The 23,138-nt window shown below is 42.6% G+C and overlaps 1 pseudogene; it reads right to left on the bottom strand.

Annotated features, from left to right (window-relative positions):
* Positions 1–14,907, bottom strand: part of LOC148475025 (patched domain-containing protein 3-like) — a 39,172-nt pseudogene extending 24,265 nt beyond the window's left edge.
* Between the last annotated feature and the right edge of the window lie 8,231 nt (positions 14,908–23,138).

Here is a 23,138-nt window from a genome sequence, read left to right on the forward strand (position 1 = left end):
CGCAGTTCTATCCCAGGTTGATGGGCTATATTGTCTCCTTTAAGTAGTGTATTCCAGCTTTCTAGTATCAAAGAATCACTGTGCTGTGAAAAAGGACAGTCTTGGTGTGATCCGGAAAACATGCAGGGTAAATAGCAGTAAACTTGGTCAGTGAAGCAGATAACTCATATATAAATGAAAGTGAAAGTAACACTGAGGTTCTGCTATTTGCAACAAGGTATGAGAAAGTCCACTAATGCTGAGTGTCAGTGCAGCTCTGCCTGTGGTGCAATCAGTCCTCCACTCACCACTCCACTCTTGTAGTTACCACTGGTGCAAGGCTATGTAACTTTTCCACTGCTGGAGCTGTATGTCTATACTGCAGTTAATCAGTGGCCATCTTGTAGTTGGCTTCATGGCAACTCAAAGCAAGTGTTGTTGTTGGCCTGCGGCCATCTTGTGGTTGACAGGAAAAGTTATAAAATCGAAATAGGACAGCGCCTTCTCTTACAAATAGTATAACTGAAATGAGGGTGCTTTGGGGTTACCCTATGATGGCTGCTGCTGTGGTATGGGGCAGGGAGGATGATTACCCTGTACTGCGTGTCGCCACTGTGGCCACGTACCTCCACAGGCGGCTCTTGCTGCTGCGGTGGGTGCCTTAATGGTGTGCTGCTCAGTGCTGCCCTTGGTCCCAACTTCCCACTGCCATGGCTCACCTGACCCGGTCTATCTTCCGCGGGTACCTGGCGTCCGCGCTCCCAGCTCGGCTGCTCCACACTACACTAGAGCTTTGCAGCTTGGTGGTCTCTGCCCGCTGTCTTCTCGCTGCACGCCACACTTCTCCTCAGCTCCTGCCGCGCACTCCATAACTCACTCTCTTCTTCGCGGGCACCTGGCCACACCCACCGCTTGAGAGACAGGACAGGCTCATCCATTCAGCGCCCGCTGTCCCCGTGCTTCATACGTGCTGGGGAGTTATGTATTAACTCCTTCCTGGCCCAAGGTGGTATTAACCCCTCACGGTCCTAGGGGTGTCCGTTTCACGGGTGTCACATAGGTCTGCTGGTTGCTTTTCAGAAATGGTTGATGGATCATATTTGCTTCCTCATTAAATTTCCGTTCGTGCACCATGGGATCAGAAGAAGCCTCAGACCACCAGGAGTCTAAACAAGTACTGTAGCAATAGGTTTTATTTTATGTATTTTATGTATTATAATCGGTGGCGGAACTAGTGGCTGTGCAGCCGGTGGCTTGCAACGGGGCCCACTCTGGTGCAGGGGCCCATAGCTGCTGCACCCGCCGCCAGTGTCCCCCGGGCCCCACAGTATTTAAGTGTAGTGCAGACCGCAGTGAGAGCGGTCCACACTACACAGTAACAAATACACCGCCCCCAGCAGCGGCGGTGTGTATGTTATAGCAGCCAATAAGAGTCAGACAGACTCTCATTGGCTGCCGAGTCCACAGAGGGAGCTGGCTGGAGCTCACTCATGAGCTCCGCCTTCTGGCTCCCTCTGCAGCGGGTGATAGGAGAGATGTCATGATGTCTCTCCCATAGTGCAGAGCAGGCCGGGAGGAGCGGACAGCTGTGGTCGCAGCAGGAGCGGGGATTCAGGTAAGTTGTGTGTGGCTTTTTTTATGCGTGTGTAAGGGGCACGGGCACTGACACTGCATAGGAGGGGCGCTACTGGGGGCACTGTATAGAGGGGGTGGCCACTACTGGGGCACTGTATAGGGGGGACTACTACTGGGGGCAATACATACGGGGGACTACTACTGGAGGCAATGCATAGGAGGACTACTACTGGAGGCAATGCATAGGACGACTACTACTGGGGGCACTGCGTAGGGGGGGGCACTTCTGAGGTCACTGTATAAGGGGCACTACATAGGCCGCAGGGGTCTTCAACTTTTGGCCCTCCAGCTGCTGTGGAACTACACATCCCAGCATGCCCTGCCACCGTTTTGAAATAACAGCATGCTAAAACTGTGGCAGGGCATCCAGGGATCTGCAGTTCCACAGCAGCTGGAGGGCCAAATGTTGAAGACCCATGGCATAGGGGGACCACTACTGGGGGCACTGCATAGGGGGGCCCAAAGCATATTCTTGCACCTGGGCCCACCACTCTCTAGTTCCGCCACTGATTATAATACTCAGTGAAATGAATAGGCAGGATATGAAGCTATGTATAATTTGTACAAAGTGGCAGAGCCAGATTATAACTGGTGCACAAACCTTCACACAATAGGGGAACCTACAAAGAAATCCACCCTTCTTCTGTGCTACATCTGCCAGTGCTTCCACCCTCCATATGCTGCAAGTGTGTTCTGCATTACTTATCTTTCTGCACAGATTCTGTACTGGGTATGTTGCCCATGAAGTCCACACCCCCATAAACCTGTATTCATGGAAACATCTGAGTTTTTGACCTCCCCAGCATGTAAACTTTTATTTTATACTTCTATTTTTATGCCAGCAGTTGTTGATTCAGAGACCAGAAAACTATATATATCTCTCTCTCTCTATCTGATTTAGAGATGCAGCAGTGTCTATGTCGGATACAGTGTACACAATTTTTGCTACCAGGCATGCGCCAAAACCGCACTGTGCATGCGCAGTGATTGGCTAGCGATGACGATCACAAAGAGGATTTATTCGCAAAGTGAGTCACAGGTAGTCAGCGATTGGGGGAGGTAACTGGTGGTGGCTAGAAAAGCGCAGGCGTGTCGGTACTGTGTTCTGGACGTGCCCTAGTGAGCCTCTGTAAATTCGCTCAGAACTGGAGAGGCCGTGGTGTCTTAGGTGAGATGATAATTCTAAGACAGCATAGGTTTGGTCAGAGGTTCCGATGTGCGATTGATGTTTGCTCATTTGTACATAAGCGGTGGATGTTGGACGCCAGAGGTGGGCGTCTCTGGGCACAAGACGGTGGATGACTGCATACGGGATCGCAGCAGTGATGGGAATTGCGTGCATCTCTGAATCAGGCAGAATATATGGGAATGTGATGAATTAAGTATATTAGACCAGTTATACTGAATTTAGACTTTTGTATTGGTAATAAAAAAAAAATCCATATTAAATGTGAGCCCCAAAAACCTTTTCAGTTCTGGGGCACAGATTCCCAGCTATGAGCTGCTGAAATATAGGGCCTGATTCAGAGTTAAACGCTATCGTGATTTTCATGCAGTTGAGCAGTTATTGGTGGTCTGCACTAATCAGAACAGCATAGCACACACACTGTGAATGAATTGTGATCTTGTTCGCTGTGAGGATTCACTCGCAATTGACTTACGGGAAGTGACCGTTTTGTGGTGGTTACAGGGAGGTGTGTCCAAAAAGCGGGTGCGTCAGGGTTGTTTCCTGGGTATATGAGAGCCAGCGATCGCGCACGCAAGAAACAAAGCTTCCGCGTCTCAGTTACAGCGGCCATTCTCAGTGACCATAGACTCACTCAGGGAGTACACAGATGTAGTCAGCTGTGAGGGCACCAGTGGACCTCTCTATACTAATTATGCTGGCTGTAGCATTAGCATATTTTAGCAATAACTAAGCATCAAAAAAATCGCTAATGCGATTGCATTAGCGTATAACTGTGAATCAGGCCCATGGCTATTATCTTGAATTGTAGACAAAAAAATATGTTAAGTCATCTAAATGTGAAAAGTGACTCTCTCTAATGCCTTAAGCTGGCCACACACTAGACCAACTTACATCCAACCAGCCAACTAGTTGTTTGGTTGGAATGAAAATCTGGTAAGGTATGAAAGCAAATGACAATCAGCAATTTGCTCCCAAACGCCGGAAAATGGACAAAAACTGTTGTTTGAACAAATTGTTTAGATCAAACATTTAAGAAACTTGTCTGACCGACCATTTTCATCTGTTTTCTGGCATTTAGGAGCAAATTGCTGATCATCATTTACTCCCATATGTTACCAGATTTTCATTCCAACCAATCAACAAGTTGGCTGGTTGGATGTAAGTTGGTCTAGTGTGTGGCCAGCTTTACTGTGCTGTATACAGTATGAAGGAACATTGTTAGCCTCCTTATTAGGGGGACAACAGCATAGGATTTAGTATTTCCTTCTGCATACAACTTTGGGATCTTTACTTTATACCCACACACTCTGTAGCTGTCTCTTTGCTAGTGCATGGCAGCTTTCCTCCCTGCAAACCATTTAATATGCCTGCCCAGCATTATACATTTAACTTGGAAAGGGATTGTAAAGACGGCGGCTCAAATCCCGACAACGTGTGGCCGAAAGGAGGAAATCCCGACAGCGGAGGTAAATAACTCTAACCCTCCCGTCTCCCCCCCTAACCCTCCTTTAGGAGTGCCTAACCCTAACCTCCCCCGCCAGTGCCTAACCCTAACCTCCCCCCTGGGATGCCTAAACCTAACCCCTCCTCCCCGCTCCCTAAACCTAACCCTCCCGGGGGGTGCCTAACCCTAAGCTCCCGCCAGGGGTACCTAACCCTATCCCCCCCTTCCCCTAGCCTGACCCTAACCCTCCCAGGGGGGGTGCCTAACCCCAGGCCCACCAAGAGCCGCAGCGGGCCCGGGTAACAGGGGGCGTGGCCTAATCACGGGTGGCATGGCCACGTCCCTTTCAAAAAAAAAAAAAAAAGAATTTCAGCGCCACGAAGCGGCGCTGCACGCTGGCGAGAGGGGCGCTCTGAGCCCCCTCAGCCCAGTGCAAAGCCAGGGGGGGCACGATCAGTGTGATCGCTCCCCCCCACAGGCATAGGAGACTGCTGTGGCTGCTGCTCAGCAGCCACGAGCAGTCTCCCACTGCAGCTCAGCACACGCTGAGGGTGGTGGCGTCGGACCCGGGCCCCCCCTCAGGAAACCTGGGGCCGGGTAATTTGTACCCGCTCCCCCCCCCTCTCGGCACCCCTGCCTAACCCTAAGTCCCCCCGGGAGCTGCCTAACCTAACCCTCCTCCCCTTTCCCCTAGCCTGACTCTAACCCTCCCGGGGGGGTGCCTAACCCTAAGTCCCCTAACCTAACCCTCCCCCCCGTGGCTAAGAGGATGGGCGGCTGGACTTACCTCATTTGGTCCAGCGGCGTCCTGTGATTCCGCGTCAGGATTATGACAGGTGTCGGTATTTTGACGCCTGTCATAAATCCGTAGCTGGCATTCTGGCGTCGGGATTGTGGAGCCGCCGGTCACGTAACTACATCCCATTTGACTTAGGGGGTGATTCAGTAGTTGACGGAATTGCAAAGCTGCATGTAAGCAGCTTTGCAATTACGTCCTTGCAAATATGCAAATGTAGCAAGTGGTGTCTTAGTGTTCCCTCTAGCTCTGGCGGCAGGCAGGGCGCCGGAGCTAGAGAGGGCAATCTTGTGCACGCGCCCGAAAAGGGGTGTGGTTATGAAAAGGGGGCGTGTCTATAAGACGCGTCCCCTTTTCGTCATACTTGGGGGCGTGCCCGGCGCTTACGGACCCGTCCCGCGGGTGAGAACGACTCCCGCAGGCTGTTAGGGCAGGGCGCTTTTTGCCCTCCTCCTGGAGGGCAGGGTGCTTTTTGCCCTCCAGAAGGAGGGCAGGGTGCCGCGCCCCGCTAAAACAGCCTAGCGGGAACGCTAGTGTCTGACACCTCCTGCTATAGGTGGTTGCAGGCTGGCATAACCATTTCGACCATCGGCCAGCTGAGTAAGCCTCAGCTTACGTAGGCTGGCTGGCTTGTGAGGCCAAGAAACTGCATCCATGGATGTAGCCCCTGGCCTGGCCACTCCTGGAAAACAGGACCAATATGCCCCCATTTCCGGGAACGCCGGCTGTCCCCATACCGCTCCTTAAATACCTCTACCTGTAAATCAGGCAGAGGCATAGCAGGGGCTGCTTGCGACCACGCAGGACCCATTGTGCACATGAGCAGAACAGGTCCTGTGCACATCCAGATTCCGCATTGTACTAGCATGCAATGCTGAATTAGCCCCTTAGTCTGCAAACAGGCAGAAACAGGCAATTTTGCGGTGTTTGGACAAAGCTTTCTCTATTTTGGATTCACCATCTGAATGAAAAGCAAAATAAAAGATCAATATGATTCAATTTATACATGCCACAAATCGCTGAGGATCCCCTTTGAAAAAAAATAAATAACGGCAAACACAATTCTTAGTAAATTTGAGATTTGAATTGTAAAACGTCCCAGCAATGTCCAGCGTCACCAAACACAATTCTTAGTAAATTTACCCCCAGGAGAGCACCACCGGTGCATATAAACTTCTTTCAGAATTTAGTTTGCACTAACAGCACTTAATATCAGTGAGGCATTTATATGTACAATATTCTCTCTGTTATACTGGTTTAATTATACTATGTTATTATGATATGTAAACAAACAGTAGCAGAGTGTATGTGTAGCAACAGGGTTTATATACTGCACAGTCCATAGTTCTATTTTCACAGCATTGTTATAATCATTTGGTTATGCTATGTTATAGTATTAAAACAGTGCACAGACCTATCTCCCATTTTTGCCATTGTAACATTGAAATGAGATAATCAATAAGTTATTCACCTAACCTGTCTCCGTGGTATTAATATTATGGCTGATGGATATATATATAGTTTTAGGCGGGTGTGGAAAAAATGCTGCAAAGTAAAAATGTTTTCAAAAATAGAAGTGTTAATAGTTTATTTTTATCAATTAGCAAAGTGAATAAACAGAAGAGAAATCTATTAATATTTGGTGTGACCACCCTTTGCCTTCAAAACAGCATAGACAAAAAGAGAGCAGGTGCACCATACAACCATTATAGTTGTAATAAATGTAATAATTATACAGTACATCATATATGAGGTTTTGGGTTCATGTCTATCTTTCATTTGTGTGGTGTCCTGGGTGGTTTGGCTGGGCTGGTTTGGGGGTGCCCAGACATGAACCCCTATGTTTGGCACTTACCCGATGAGGTTACCTAGACATTGGTGGTAAGCTCATAACTTTGGCCAAATTTATTGAATTTATGCCAAAAACCTTGTATATGATGTATAATTATTACATTTATGTAACTCTAATGCTTGTATGGTGCACCTGCTCTCTTTTTGTCTATGTTGTAGCTAGGTAAGACATTCCTTTACATGTAGCTAGGGTCTGCAGTTCAGACCCCCTCCCCCTAATACCTTCAAAACAGCATCAATTCTTTTAGGTATACTTGCACACAGTTTTTGAAGGAACTCGGCAAGGAGGTTGTTTCAAACATCTTGGAGAACTACCCACATATCTTCTGTGGATGTAGGCTTGCTCAGATCCTTCTGTCTATTCATGCAATTCCAGACAGACTCAATGATGTTGAGATCAGGGCACTGTGGGTCCATATCATCATTTCCAGGACTCCTTGTTCTTCTTTACGCTGAAAATACACTGCTCAAAAAAATACAGGGAACACTTAAACAACACAATGTAACTCCAAGTCATTCACACTTCTGTGAAATCAAACTGTCCACTTAGGAAGAAACATTGATTGACAATCAATTTCACATGCTGTTGTGCAAATGGAATAGACAACAGGTGGAAATTATAGGCAAGTAGCCCCAATAAAGGAGTGGTTCTGCAGGTGGTGACCACAGACCACTTCTCAGTTCCTATGCTTTTTGGCTGATGTTTTGGTCACTTTTGAATGCTGGCGGTGCTTTCACTCTAGTGGTAGCATGAGACGGAGTCTACAACCCACACAAGTGGCTCAGGTAGTGCAACTCATCCAGGATGGAACATCAATGGGAGCTGTGGCAAGAAGGTTTGCTGTGTCTGTCAGCGTAGTGTCCAGAGCATGGAGGCGCTACCAAGAGACAGGCCAGTACATCAAGAGACGTGGAGGAGGCCGTAGGAGGTCAACAACCCAGCAGCAGGACCGCTACCTCCGCCTTTGTGCAAGGAGGAACAGGAGGAGCACTGCCAGTGCCCTGCAAAATGACCTCCAGCAGGCCACAAATGTGCATGTGTCTGCTCAAACAGTCATGAGGGTGGTATGAGGGCCTGACGTCCACAGGTGGGGGTTGTGCTTACAGCCCAACACCGTGCAGGATGTTTGGCATTTACCAGAGAACACCAAGATTGGCAAATTCGCCACTGGTGCCCTGTGCTCTTCACAGATGAAAGCAGGTTCACACTGAGCACATGTGACAGACGTGACAGAGTCTGGAGACATCAAGTAGAACGTTCTGCTGCCTGCAACATCCTCCAGCATGACCGGTTTGGTAGTGGGTCAGTAATGGTGTGGGGTGGCATTTCTTTGGGGGGCCGCACAGCCCTCCATGTGCTCGCTAGAGGTAGCCTGACTGCCATTAGGTACCGAGATGAGATCCACAGACCCCTTGTGAGACCATATGCTGGTGCGGTTGGCCCTGGGTTCCTCCTAATGCAAGACAATGCTAGACCTCATGTGGCTCGAGTGTGTGAGCAGTTCCTGCAAGACGAAGGCATTGATGCTATGGACTGGCCTGCTCGTTCCCCAGACCTGAATCCAATTGAGCACATCTTGGACGTCATGTCTCGCTCCATCCACCAACGCCACGTTGCACCACAGACTGTCCAGGAGTTGGCAGATGCTTTAGTCCAGGTCTGGGAGGAGATCCCTCAGGAGTCCATCCTCCACCTCATCAGGAGCATGCCCAGGCGTTGTAGGGACTTCATACAGGCATGTGGAGGCCACACACACTACTGAGCCTCAGTTTGACTTGTTTTAAGGACATTACATCAAAGTTGGAGCAGCCTGTAGTGTGTTTTTCCACTTTAATTTTGAGTGTGGCTCCAAAACCAGACCTCCATGGGTTAATAAATTTGATTCCCAATGATAGTTGAATGTGCTGACAACAAAATCACACAAAAATTATGTAAAGAACAAAGTATTTAATAAGAATATTTCATTCTTTCAGATCTAGGATGCGTTATTTTAGTATTCCCTTTATTTTTTTGAGCAGTGTAGTTCTTAATGACATTGGCGGTATGATTGGGGTTGTTGTCCTGCTGCAGAATAAAGTTGCAGCCAATCAGATGCCTCCCTGATTGTATTGCATGATGGATAAGTACCTGCCTTTATTTCTCAGCATTGAGGACACCATTAATCCTGACCAAATCCCCAAATCCACAACTCCATTTGCTGAAATGCAGCCCCAAACTTGCATGGAATCTCTACCATGCTTCACTGTTGCCCGCAGACACTCATTATTGTACCGCTCTCCTGTCCTTCGGCGAACAAACTGCCTTCTGTTACAGCCAAATATTTCACATTTTGACTCATCAGTCCAGAGTACCTGCTGACATTTTCCTGCACCAGAGTTCCTATGTTTTCATACATAGTTGAGTCACTTGACCTTATTTCCACATCGAAGGTATTAAGCTGGCCACACACTAGACCAACTTACATCCAACCAGCCAACTTGTTGATTGGTTGGAATGAAAATCTGGTAACGTATGGGAGTAAATGATGATCAGCAATTTGCTCTTAAATGCCAGAAAACAGATGAAAATGGTCGTTTAGACAAGTTTGTTAAATGTTTGATCTAAACTATTTGTTCGAACAACAGTTTTAGTCCATTTTCCAGCGTTTGGGAGCAAATTGCTGATTGTATTCCTTACCAGATTTTCATTCCAACCAATCAACTAGTTGGCTGGTTGGACAGATAATCTTTAGATGTGTGGCCAGCTTTACTGTTTGGCCGCAATTCTTCCATGAAGTGTATCTGGGTCCCACTGGTGTTTGCCAGTTCTGAGCTGATGGCACTGCTGGACATCTTCAGATTTCGAAGGGAAGTAAGCATGATGTCTCTTTCATCTGATGCACTGTTTCCTTGGCCGACCACTGCGTCTATGGTACTAAACATTGCCTGTTTCTTTGTACTTCTTCAAAAGAGCTTGAACAGCACATCTTGAAACCCCAGTTTGCTTTGAAATCTTTGCCTGGGAGAGACCTTGCTGATGCAGTATAACTACCTTATGCCTTGTTGCTGTGCTCAGTCTTGCCATGGTGTATGACCTGTGACATGAAATGGTCTTACACACCTTTGTAGCAGAGTTTGTCTGTTCCTTACCCAGTTTTAAGCCTCCTACACAGCTGTATGTTTCAGTTAATGACTGTTGCAACCTACATATGAAAATGATGATCATTATCACCTGTTTGGTATGATTGGGTAATCATAACCTGACTATAATCCTACAAAATCCCTGACTTTGTGCAAGTGTACCTAGAAGAATTGATACCGTTTTGAAGGCAAAGGGTGGTCACACCAAATATTGATTTGATTTATATTTCTCTTCCGTTCATTCACTTTGTATTGTTGACTGATAAAACTATTAACACTTCTATTTTTGAAAAAAATCAGTCTTACTTTGCAGCATTTTTTCCACAACTGCCTAACACTTTTGCACAGTATTGTGTGTGTATAATATATGTATAAATATAAAAAAAAAACCACAAGTGTAATAAAATAATTAACTTGCAATCGGAACAAAAAATATAAGCACAATATATAGCGTAATCCTGATTCAACAGGCAAAATAACCACAATCAAAGGTCACTAAATGCATGTTCAAGCTAAAAATTAGAAATGCGCTTTTCTGAGAACAATGGTTAATCACCAAACGTCACTCAGCTTGTTTTGTCAATGTGACTCGACCAGTGACTGTCTCATTGCATCGGAATAATAATATATTATATATAGTAAAATCAATTAATTAAATAATTTTGTCCCTTAAATATGTTTATCAATTGTTTGTGACCCTTAACGAGGTGTCAGTTTGTGACAGGTAGATACATTTATTTAATGTGTCTCTTTATTATGCGACCTTATCGGCCAGAGGAACTTCAATTTTTGTTGGTGTTTGCCAGCAATTTGTGATCTGACATCTGATTAAATGTTACCATTTATTTTCAGAACATTGAAACAATTGTGATGATGATCTGCAGTAAGTTACATTTGCAAATCAGGGTGTTCTACCGAATTTCCTGTGATTTTGCCTTTAATATACCTGCTGGTTTGAAAACCATCAATTTAAATCGTACCTTAGCGTTGTTGTTGTTTTTTAATTGACATTATACAGTAATTGATGTTGATCGGTAGTAAAATTTGCAAATAAATTAATTTTGTTCCTATGTGAACATCTGTAAAACCTGATGAAGCAGATGAGTAATCCGCCTTGTGGGGTTTTATATTTTATACAAATGAAAAAGAGAAAAAAAATGGGTATTCAAGGCGCACTCTAATCCTCTTGTATTGTGTAAGTATAGTTATTAAAACTTATATATAATATTTAAAAATTATAGGATAGAAGTGAATAAGAAAATATATTTTGGTTAAAAGAGAAACTATGTGTCGTGTTCCCCGTCACATACATATCTGCAAATCAAAGGTAAGAGGGAATTAGTATTTCCTCAATGCAATAAAAGCAATGCAGTAGGGTATTCCACCCGTTATACCCCTTTTATACCACAGCTAAAACCCGGGTAATTGCCGGGTTAGTCAGTGTTACTGCTAGGTGTATGAGGTGAATGAGGGGCCAGGGTTTCGTTCTCAGGTCGAGTGACCCAGCAAACCAACCCAGGTAGTTTGCAGGGTTTAACCTGGGTCCCGTTTACAGGATGTAGAGGTCCGGATTTTCAAACACTTGGAGATGATGTCATCTCCAAGCGCTGGCAGACCAGATCCACTACACCTGTGTGCAGTGTGAATGGTGCCGACCCGGGAAGGCAAAATGGTCTGAAGGGGGTATGTCCAAATACTGGGTCAGATACGGGACATTAGTGTAAAAGTGGTATTATACTACATTCTATTCTATATGAGGTTTTTTGGGGGAATTGTTATAAGAGGGGGAGTATTCAAGATAGCCAAACCATGTTTGATATTAGTTTATTATAATTATTCCATTAGTAAAGTATAGTAGCTATGTTTCTGTGCCTTAGTACCATAGTTCTTCCAGTGTACACTGTTTTTTTTTTTTTTATGTTAAGTTTGTCAAACTTGTTACCTTCGGTTTGTTCCATGCAAATAAACAGAATAAATTATTTCAAAATAATGTAACAATTGTGTGGTTTAGTTATACATCTTTATTTACATAGAGATTATGCACATAGGATTTATATTTCCAGCAAGCTTGATATTAATGTCAGAAATGGCAAGTCCATTTATTATATATTTTTTTCCTTTATATGGTAATGTGCTTCCATGATAAATAACGTAATGTCTGACAATTATGCAGGTTACTTATTATCCATGGAATTGCAGGTGCTGTTATGTGACAGTTATAAATGAACAGTAGCCAATGTTAACGTTTGTAGTTTGTTAAAATGCTAATGCTGGAAAATACCTTTTATTGGTAGCTGTAAATAAACAGTAGCAGCGTGACTGTATAGCAGCAGGGTTTTTATAATGCACAGTTCAGCGTTCTATAATCATTTGCTTATGGTTTTGTGCATATCCTATATGTGATACATATTTCATAAAGAAAACTCTGCACCATGAGGTTTTATTGTATTTTTTCAGATCACAGAAATGTTATTAATATTTGTCAATAGTGGAAGTTAGATTTATATAAACTTATCCATAATGTCTCAGCTTATACAGAGAACACTGTATTCATATTCTTTACCCCCAATTCAATTCCAAATTGAAGACGTGTTTTGGTACAGTACAGTATGTATGGAAAGTGTAACTACACCTTGAAATAAGAGAGTGCAATTTAATTTAATCAATTACAAGTCGATTTTAAAATAGACAATATCTCACCTGACAGAAGTAAATACAGATCATTAGGTACATTTATTGATTAATTTATTTTAATGATTCACAATATAGTCCATCTGTGCCACATGTTGAAGCTTGCATTACCTTTTTTGAATTCTCTAAAGGGAGAGGTTCCCAAACGCGGTCCTCAAGGCTTCCCGACAGGTCAGGTTTTAGAGATATCCATGGTTGAGCACAGGTGGTTAAATCAAATTGACTAAGGTACTAATTAAGTCACCTGTGTTCAACCATGGATATCTCTATAACCTGAACTGTCGGGGAGCCTTGAGGACCACGTTTGGGAACCTCTGATTTAAGGTGAATCAGATACATACAGGGCCAAATTCAATCACTGTACTCACGGCTCGTAGCTCCTGGGTTAAATGCCAAAGGCCATTCAATTACAATCCGCGGTAAGCCCGCAGGTTGCATTTAACACAGATTTCTGTTCACATCCTCCTGAGGGTAAGTAGGGTTATCAGGGTATCAATATCCACATAGACGTCCGTAGAACATTTCCAACCTAAACTCCTTCCCACCTATTATTTGGATTGTGGCAAAGGGAATCGGTATGTAATGCTGGCTGTCGGGATACCTCCTGTCACAATACCATCAGCAGCATCCCAATGGTTGGTATCCCGACAGGGGTCGGGTAAGTATACTTACCCTTCCCCCTACTCCCCCGAACCCTCCCTTCTTGTAGCCTAGCCCTAACCCTCCCCACCCCACACCCTAACCCTCCCTGTTAGGTTTAGGCACTAAGTCTCCCCCCTTCGTGCCTGTCCCTAACCTCCCCCCCTAAAACCTAACCCCGCTATGTAACCTAAACCTAACCCTCACGCCCCACGGCTAACACTAAGGATGCCCCGGACTTCTCATTCGGGCAGGAGTCCTTCTGTGTTCCGGCATCGGGATTAAGATAGGTGTTGAAATACCGACGCCTCTTAAATCCCTTGTCGAGCTTCAGCCATCGGGATTTAGCAAGGCCGTCTGTCTCATGGCTACATCCCATGGCAAAGTTAGGCAGCTGCTTCGGATGGAAAGTATTAGGAAGCAAAACCGAAAAGCATTAATGTAGGAATGTTAATATGCTTTCTGCCAAAATCTAAATTACAGTTTATTAATTTATCTAATATTAGAGTAGCAATATTAACCTTTTGTATACAAGTGTTATGTATGTTTGTATAAGAACTAAGTATGCCTCACTTATGTTGCTGCCTGAAGGATTAATGGGCCAACATGTGCTTTCATGAAATATAGTAAGAAGGATACCAACATCTTTCAGCAAAGCACAATATACTAATAAATGCAGTAAAGAAATATATCTAATTAAGGGTGTTTACTAAAAAAATATGTGCACTACTATATATATATTTATTTTTATTGACAACTCATTTAAACATTTTTTTAAATTTATAAAACACATTTTTGCAGTATAAAATTAAAGTAGAAATATATATTTGTAACTTACCTTTATTTTTCTGAGTTGTAATGAGTCTATATTCTGCGAGATGGATTTGATAAAGTGGTGGATCCATCGCTGGCTTCGGTCGTTGTCCTGCTCATTGTCTTCTCTCAGGTAATACACTAACCTGATTGCTTGGGCTGTCTGCACAATTTTGCCTGAGTTCAGTGTCACCCCACCCAGGTATGTTCCAAGGAATTTACCCTGTAACATGGGGTAAGTTATATCTATTGTCTCTATCAGACTCACGTTACCTTGCACTGCGGATAGGAGTGGATTGGCTGCAATGCATTTTTGCCCCTGTATTTCTGCACACAGCTGCTGGAAATAGACACTCACATCAGCTCCAGGTTGTTCGATGGTGATGTTCAGGTTCTGCACCATCTCATCCAGCTTCAGTAACTCTGTGATCGTGTTTATATTTAGGACATTACCGGACACACTGACAGCAATGAGCGAGACAAATGATCCTTCTGTATACAGTCATTGGTTGGAAAATGCACCTTGACAAATTCTCGTTCAGATTTTGCTGGACCTCCAAGTGGTGTGAACTGGCCTTCTATGTCACTAGCTTCTCTCTGCTTTAAAAAGTAAAAGCCAGCTCCCAGCCCAGCAGATAGAATAAGAGGAATAATTAGGAACCACCAGGGGTACCTTGCCACCAGCGTTCCAAGCCCACAGAATATGCGAGAGAGGGGTTTCTGTATACAGTCTGTTTGACAGCGGGACATTATCAATTTCCTATTATTTGACAAAGAAGAAAGACAGGGGAGTAAAATAACAGCATAGTTAGTTCGAAGTATAAAGTCAGACAATAACAAATATGTGTACATAAGAAAGTGAAAGGCGGTAATTGGATGATGAATGGTATAATTTCCTATATAAATTGTGTCTAGGGAGTTTTTGATATTTGTATGGCTCACACATTAGAAGCATTACCATTTTTCCTCCTAAAAGTGCTGTTAAATATTAATCTTCTTTTACAACAAGTAAACATGTACAGTATTACTTGATAAAAGCATGTAGGATTCCTGCCGAGTGGAAGAGCGGTGTAGCATCATGAGATAAGACAATTAATGGATTAATCTATGAGGGAGGAACAAGACTGCAATTGAAGCACATAATCTGCTGGTTATATACTGTACAAATAACTTTTTAATACAACAATTGTTGAGTACACTTGATGGAACTTATTTTCTGATGCCATTTGGAGTTTCATGAGAAGAGGCACATTTTGCATACAAGTAAATATGAGCCTATATGCGGATGTTGTTACTGTACGTCTATCTTTTAAGTTGCTCTTTAGATAGATGCAGTCTATTGTAAAGAACGTAGAAGCACCTGGAGCAAAGATGTGACAGTTATCATCATGAACTCAAACTTGCACCAGCTTAAAGGACACAAATAAAAACACATCTGTTTCACAAATATAAAGCAGAGATGAGTGGTTCGGTTTTGGCTCGGATCTTCCAGCCAAGTTTGAATCTCAGAAGGAGGCAGATCATCATCTTTCATGGACAAAATGTCATCTTTGTCCATGAAAAATTATGTTTTGCCTCGTTCTGAGATTCAAACTTGGCTGGAGGATCCGAGCCGAAACCAAACTGCTCATCATCTCTAATATAAAGATAGGAGAAACCTAAAATAGGACACATTCCAAAGGACTTTTACACCGTTTCTATACTGCACTTATACATTAATGCCCTGAATCACTTATAAAATAAATACAAAATATAGGGAGCTATGATTGCAATTTAAAATAGGGGCACAAGTATTTTATGCAAAACAAACTTGCAATTCAAACAGACATGTTATGTCAAACTCTAAATGAGGCCCTAGGTCAATATAGTATGTTAATATTTTGTTAATGGAGGAATCCACTTACAAAGAACCAGCATAGGCATATCCTCTGCAGCAGCACATAACTGGGCAGGTGTGGTGATCCTCTCATTAGGTGACTTGACACCTAGAGCAATATAAGTCTGGGTAATCAATAAACTAGCTGACCTCTCAATAGGGAGACTTTTCTTCAAAAAGGAGACTTTAGCCAGCACTTGCATCTTGCTCTCCATAATCAGGCTACGACACTGGCTTCTGCAGTGGGAACTAGGGATGGCCATCAATGGAAATAAATCAGTGGGAACTGCCACTAGTGGGAACTAGGGATGGCCATCAATGACACCAGCATTGATGGTCGATGGTTAAACTATCAATGGCTGAGTGCTGCACATGCGCAGACCTAAAACACTGGGTCACTTCAAGCCAATGTTCTTCAACATCAGGGCACCACCATCTATGGTTGTAAATCTATTGATGACCATCCCTTGTGGGAATACAGTGACTGGAGGTTTGGGATCTGCGCAGAAGCAATGATACTTCTGGTCACTTAAATACAAGAACCAGAAATTTGGTTGCCTGAGCAGTAGAGTCTTCCCAGCCCACTGCGAAAAGTACTCTCAATGCAGACTTTTTAAAGGTAGCTTCATCTAACATATGTTAGGTAATTAGTCTTCCTTGCAGACGTACGTCCCCAACTCCTGAGCCTTAACAAAACTGCTCTATTTTGTTGGATAGCTGCTGTCTGACCCAGATTTGTCTTTGGCTTACTTACTGTCTGTGCCCTCTACTTAAATACCTGTTGCCCTACTCTTATTTGTCCCAGTCTGATTATTGCCTATGCTCTCTACTTGTTGGATGCCTGTTGCCTGACCCAGATTTGTCTCTAACTTGTTTACTGCATAAGCCCTAATATTGCTGGATACCTGTTGCATGACCTGGATTGCCTTTGACCTGTTACTGACTAAACTCTGAACGTATTTGATATTTGCATAAGTCCGGGGATGGTTTTGCAGGAGCTGTCTAAACAGGTGAAATATATTTACATTTGGTTAATTCTTGCCTTTTGCCATATTGCTGTGACAATCTGCTACTGAAATTCAATATATTAGTTATTGAATTCCAGGTCCATTCTAGCATGTGGCAGACTCACCTAACCTCCAAAGAAATGGATTTCTCAGAGGGTCATAATCAGAATATGCACGTTGCTCTCATTCATGGTGTACAAGCTTTACAAATTCAATTGACTACTGTACAAACTGGGCTGGAAGAAATGCAGAGATATGGCATAGCAGCCACCTGCAGCACATTGGCCTGAGTCTGCAGGGGCTACTATGGGACCTATAGTATATAGTTACTTACAAAGTTTGATGGGAGTCAGAGACTATATAGACAGTTTATTGCCCAATTTAATCTGGTTTTAAGGTCCACCCAAAAACTTACCTTAAACTTACAAATGGGACTTATTTGACATTACTTAAAGGGCAAGGGCTAGCTTGGTTCACACCGTTTTTAGAAAAACAAGACTATCGTAAGTTTTTATCCTTTTATTTGCTTTTGATGATTAGGTAAGTAAAGCTCTGTCAATATCTTTTAAAAATTCCCTTTTCTAAATTACCATTATTAATTTTGGCCATATAGGTAATTTTGTTGATAATGGCCTCATTCAAAAATATTTATTACCTCTAGTAGACAAAAGAGCTAGCGTTCTTCTGGTAACAATGATGGATCTCCTATAATCTTTGTACCTGTAAAACAAGAGACATAATCATTATTCATTAAGACTAGCATTGCTGTTTAGAAGAAATTATTTTGGATGTTGTGTATATCCCAACATTTCTAATCATATTATGAATACCCTGGATAAAAGAGAACAATTCTAAGATGAATTGGCAAACTCAGGAAATAACTGTCCAACCCATCAACTAGCCAAAATTGAGTGGATTTAATTCATGGACTTCTATCATCTGAGTCTACTGTGTCACTACCTCAATGTTATCAAAAATGTCTAGATGTTTTTGATAAAGGCCAAACCAAAAGTCTTCCTCCTCACAGGATATATGATTGCCCAATCTATATTATTCCTGGAGCACAAATTCCTTTTGGTCACATTTATTCTCTTGCTTAGCTTGAATAAAAAAAAAAAAATATTGATGCCAGTTTGACCCCGAACTTCATCTGTGTTCCCACTTCCAATGCAGGAGCTCCTGTATTTTTTGTATGAAAGAAAGATGGATGATTAAGGTCCTGTATAGACTAGAGGTGCGCAGGCTCGAATTGGTTCGGATTGACCCGCCAAATTTCTGGTCTCAGAAAGAGGCAAATAATTATCTTTCATGGACAACCATCATCTTTCATAAACAAAAGTTCATGAAAGATGAGGTTTGTCGACAAAAGATGACATTTTGCCTCTTTCAGAGACCTGAAATTTGGCGAGAAAAACCAAACCAATCCAAGCCTGCAAATCTCTAGTATAGACTTTAGAGTCCTGAGTGCCGTAATGGTCAGAAATCACTATACGTTACCACTTTTTTCTGAACTCATTTAATTTCTGATCACAAGAGAAAAGAGGCACTTTAAAAAATACTAAAGATACTGTAAAGATATTCTAAAATGTAGCTTTTATTAAATGATCAAGTAAAGAAAATTATAAAACCCCATGTAATGTCTATATTTATAGTGTTTAAGTAAGTGTCAGTTTAAAGACAGGTAAATTGACCTTACATTTTGTTGTAAAGTATTACCCTTGTTTACAGACCTACAGAATAAATGTGTGCATTCTTTAGAGACCAGACCAGTGAACCAGGACTGAATAAGCATTAGAACCCTCTGTGTTTGACCCCTTAGGATGATCTGGACTTCTTAAGGAACCAGTAACCTAGGGGTCCCAGGGCCCACTTCCTGGGTATGTGTCTGCCTTTTATCCTGCCCTTTGTCCATTTTATAAGGGTAATGATTTGTATTTATTGTTGTTAGCATTTTGGAATTTACCTTGTCCAAATACCTATTTTTAAATATGCTGGGTTTTTACATTCCTTCCTGAGCTTTAATACGGTTCATATGTATTTTCATTACCTTTTTTCACTGCAAAAGTGAGATCATTGGGATTATAACCCTCCCTGGTAATTACCTTAATGCTAACTGTGACTGCCCACCAACCTTATTCTTTCAGAATGTCTTTCAAAGTCCCTTTAAAGCAGGGGTCAGGGAACTTTTTACCTTTTACCCCAAAATATATTTAGATACGCTGACGTTACTACCTTGCAAGGAAGGAAATCATATAGTAGTGCCCCTTTAGTAGTCCCCCCATAGTTGTGCCCCCATATAATGTCCCTGTAGTAGTGCCCCCATATAATGCCCCAGTAGTAGTGCCCCTGTAGTAGTGCCCCCATATAATGCCCCTGTAGTAGTGCCCCTGTAGTAGTGCCCCCATATAATGCCCCTGTAGTAGTGCCCCTGTAGTAGTGCCCCCATATAATGCCCCTGTAGTAGTGCCCCCATATAATGCCCCCATATAATACCCCTGTAGTGCCGCTTGTACAAAAAAAAAAAAAAAACCCTCTTACCTTAATCCCCGCTCCTGCATCCGCCGCTATACTGTCCACCTGGCTGCTCCTCGAACTATGTGAGAGACATCATGACATCTCTCCCATAGTGCGCATGGAGGGAGTCGGAAGCTGGAGTTCAGAAGAGAACTCCAGCCTTCGGCTAACGCGGCGCTGCAGGGAAGGAGCCGGGCGCCCGCTGGTAATAACAACTCAGCGGGCGTCCGGCTTAGAGCCTCCCTGCGGCACTGTCGGGCATGCATATGAATCATTCTATATTGCTGGCTATTAAATGGGCACTGGAGGAGTGGAGACACTGGTTAGAAATAGACAAGTATAAGATTAAGATTTATACTGATCACAAAAATATACAGGAAGTAAAGAGACTGAATTTGAGACAAGTCAAATGGATGCTTTTTTCCCCTAGATTTAATTTCACCATTTTGTATTGGCCTGGCTTTAAGAATTTGAAGGCAGGTGCCTTGTCCAGAACTTTTTTGCATGTAAATTCGGAAGTTGTTCGTGATACCCCAGTTGTTTCAACTGTGAAGATTTTATTGGGCCTGGCTAAGGACCTAGCTGATCAAATAAGATCTGTTCAAGCACAATCCCTTCCTAAGTTACTGGCATATCTGGTAATTGTACCAGATATGCGGAAAGTGGTTCTTTTGGAGGTACATTTTATAAGGTACAGTATATCAGGGCATCTTGATATTTTTAACACATTAAAGCTGCTGTCTCGGTATGTGTGGTGGCCTACCCTGAAAGATACTAGAGAATTTGTGCTTGCCTGTCCAGACTGCAGCTGTGTTAAAGTACCTAGAAGTCAGCTGGTTTGTCCTATTCTCTGCTTCCCATACCTGCCACACTATGGACGCAATTATCCATGCATTGTGGAACTCCCTGAATCTATGGCTTTTACTTCCGTTTGGGTAGTAATATGGCACATTTTGTCCCTCTATCTACTCTCAGCTAAAAAGTTAGCAAAACTTTTTGTTACCAATATGTTTTGCTTGCATGGAACTCCCAGTAAACTTGTTTCAGATAGAGGAACACAGTATGTTGCCAGTTTTTCAAGGTCTTTTTTGTTCATTACTGGGAGTTAATCTGAGTTTTTAATCTGCATATCATCCCCAGTCTAAAGGACAAGCGGAGTGGATTAACCAGACAGTGGAACAATGTGAGGTTTTTTTGTGTTGCAGCACCAGAAGAATTGGTCAACTTTATTACCTTTTGTCCTTTTTTCAATTATGGGTTTAATCCTAAAGCCTTTTCATTTATGTTATCGCTGGAGGATATGCCAGTTGAAGTTCGAGGTTTTGCTTTGCATTTAGGCAGAATAATGAAAGAATACCCAAATGGCCCACAGAAGAGCAATGGAACGTTCTTGGAAGGTGTTTAACAAACAAAGAAGACCTTGTAGTTTCAAAAGTGGTAGATAAAGTATGGGTGTCAAGTTGGAATTTGAAGCTTAAGCAATTATATTACAAGTTGGGTCCAAGATTTTGACCCCTCCTCAAAGGTAATGTTAGAATCCGGAAGAAGCACAGCTCCTGGTGAGGTCAGTTCTAGTGGCTTTAATCAGATTCCTGGCAACTAGTCATGTGTGCAGACCAGGAGTTAGTTCTGAATCTTGATTGCTGTAGCGGAGTTTAGATAATGTGCTGGTTTCTGGACCTGTGATAATTGGCTCTTCAGCCTTTTAGGGATTTCCTTTTGACACTCCTTTGTGGGTTGTAATAAATCTGATCCTGTCAGCCCTGGCATTTACGTGGATACCTACTCTATGCTGGCACGGAATTGTATAACTGGTGTATACAGTGGTCAGGCGCTGATGTGAGCTGTTAAACTGAGCAGCTGTAATAAGGAGATAGTAAGTCTCCAATACAAATAGCAAAAACAATATAAACCATATACAGCGCTAATTCAACCATATGAATGAAGTAATTAATAGGTAAATTATATTATTTAATTATACATATAAATGAAGACACAAAATATACCTGATACTGGTATTAAAGTAAAATCTAAAATCATTCACAGGTCAGACATGACTGTGCAAATATCTGGAGCAAACATATAGGGTGGTATTCAATTTATGTAGCGCACCCGATCCTCCATCTAAAGGGATGGGGGATCACAGAGCACTATTCAATTGATGAAGATCATTGCGCTGACCGTGCCCATGAATTCTGCCCATAGATTGCTCTCATAAGTGGGAGTCATAAGGAAAGTTTAAAAAAAGACAATAACTTGTTATCCTTCTGTAGGTGGTATTACCATCTTATAAAAAGAAAACAAAGGCTGCGCTGTCAGTCTCAGAAAAAGTGTGACATAGAAATGCTGTGAATATAGAAAGATGCAGCTAATATGAATCAGAGGTCACCTGATGTATAAGAAACAAATAGACAAATGTGAAAATTAGCGCAATATAAAAAAAATTAATGATAATACAAATAATTATAATCAAATATAAGAGGTGTTGCAAAAAATTAAATAAGATACAATAAAATCAATGCAGTGGCAGATGGAAAGGTAATAATGAATTTAATATCTAATGTATAGTATTGCATAAATAATCACAAAATAAAAAAATCTTCATAAATATGAATAACAATATAGATGATTAAAATAAGTCCCAACAAATAAAATATGAATGGTTAAAAGTTCAATAAAACCGATTGGTAAATAGTGTACACATGCCTCGGAAAACTATTCTCAAATAGCACACTGGAGTGTTATTAGAATGTTGCAACCTAACCTGCAGGTAGGCGAGTGCCGCAAATGTGTCCAATCGGTTGCTGTGACCCTTGACACAGGTGGTATCCCTTGGTATCCTGGAAAATATGTGCAACTTAGTGTGATCCTGTTGAGGAGTTCCAATAAATCCTGTGTCCTTTCAATAGGGCAAGTTAGGACAAGCGGCTTGCTTGGTGATGGAGATAGAGCTCCAGACAGTCCTGTAGTAAATCAATCCGAGTTCTGTGAGTAATGAGAAGGGAAGGTGCCTAACGTGTTTCCCTGTATCCTACAGCTTCGTCAGAGGCAAAGTCTAAAGCTGGCCACACACTAGACCAACTTTCATCCAACCATCCAACTTGTTGATTGGTTGGAATTAAAATCTGGTAAGGCATGAAAGCAAATGACAATCAGCAATTTGCTCCTAAATGCCAGAAAACAGATGAAAATGGTCGTCGGACAAGTTTGTTAAATGTTTGAACTAAACAATTTGTGCAAACAGCAGTTTTTGTCCATTTACCAGCGTTTGGGAGCAAATTGCTGATTGTCATTTGCTTTCATGCCTTACCAGATTTTAATTCCAACCAATCAACAAGTTGGATGGTTGGATGAAAGTTGGTCTAGTGTGTGACCAGCTTAAGAGTATAAAGTAGTTGTACCGTACTCACATAATAGAGTTACGGTTTACTCTTATCAAGGTGCCTTTAACCGGGAAATCTGGTCACCAATGTGCACTTTATCAAGTAGTAGTGCTCACTGTCATGCAATGTGGAATAGAGTATAGGAAGTGGGCTTTAAGGTCGATTCATATGCACATAAAAAGGTTTCTTTCAAATCCAATG

This window comes from Taudactylus pleione, unplaced genomic scaffold (genome assembly GCF_031769625.1).
Source record: "Taudactylus pleione unplaced genomic scaffold, aTauple2 ptg000788l, whole genome shotgun sequence".
In the NCBI taxonomy this organism is placed as follows: domain Eukaryota; kingdom Metazoa; phylum Chordata; class Amphibia; order Anura; family Myobatrachidae; genus Taudactylus; species Taudactylus pleione.